Below are 960 nucleotides of genomic sequence, written 5' to 3'. Positions count from 1 at the left end.
TATTTTGTTCATGGAATTTAGTGCAAATAAATAGGAAAATATACATTCCTCGGTGTAAAATTGGAGATTTTAGGGCGACAAACTAAAATCCTGATACACCTAAAATATATAGTATTTTTAGATACATTTTTATACCTATTTTTGAGATATTGCACTTTAATGGAAGGTATTTTTCTATTTTTCTTGCAGTTACAAGCAAAAATGGAAAAAAAATGCTTAAAGGAGTGAAAAAAGGATCAAATTTGGAGCAAAAAGATGAAAAATTGTGCAAAAGAGTTTTGGCACCTAAGCGCCAGATCCGGCGCTTAAATGCCGATTAAACAGAGAAGGTCACGCCTAAGCGCCGAGACCCCGCGCTTAAGCATCAGTGGCAGTTACTAGACGAGTAAAATTGGTTTTCATGAATTTCAAAGAGGTTTTTGTGGACAAAAAATATAATGAAAGAATTCTTCTCTTGGGCAAATACATCGAATCAAGACACATTTTGAAGAGATCCCAAGGCACCACTTGAAAAATTATAAAAGAAAGAAGAGAGGACTTAGAAAAGAGTCTTGAAAAGGTCTAAAAAAGTGTGAGGTTCGAAAATATTGGCAAGTTTTGAAAGTTCTTCTCTGGGAGTTATTTCGGAGAGAATTTCAGGAACCACTTTTTATTTACTTTATCCTTTTTGTTATTTTATTTTAAGTGATTGTGAAAGAGAAGAGATTCAAAGGAACTTCAAGAGTTTGGTGGAGGACTTGAGATAAGTTTTTATCTTTTTATTTTAGACTACTTTTGGTTTTAATGGAGACTTGTTGTTAGTTTGATAATGATTTTTTTCTTTTAAACTAAAGTGTGATTTTTTTTTCTCCATGGATTCTGAGTAGTTCTCTTTATTTTTCTTCTTAAAATGATAAGTAATTAAGTTTTGGATGGAAGTTGTGGAGAGTATTGATCTTTAATGTTGGAAGAAGTTGTGAT

Source organism: Phalaenopsis equestris, unplaced genomic scaffold (genome assembly GCF_001263595.1).
Source record: "Phalaenopsis equestris unplaced genomic scaffold, ASM126359v1 Scaffold001271, whole genome shotgun sequence".
Classification (NCBI taxonomy): domain Eukaryota; kingdom Viridiplantae; phylum Streptophyta; class Magnoliopsida; order Asparagales; family Orchidaceae; genus Phalaenopsis; species Phalaenopsis equestris.
The sequence above is the reverse complement of the archived record's forward strand: the minus strand, read 5'-3'. Positions refer to the sequence as shown.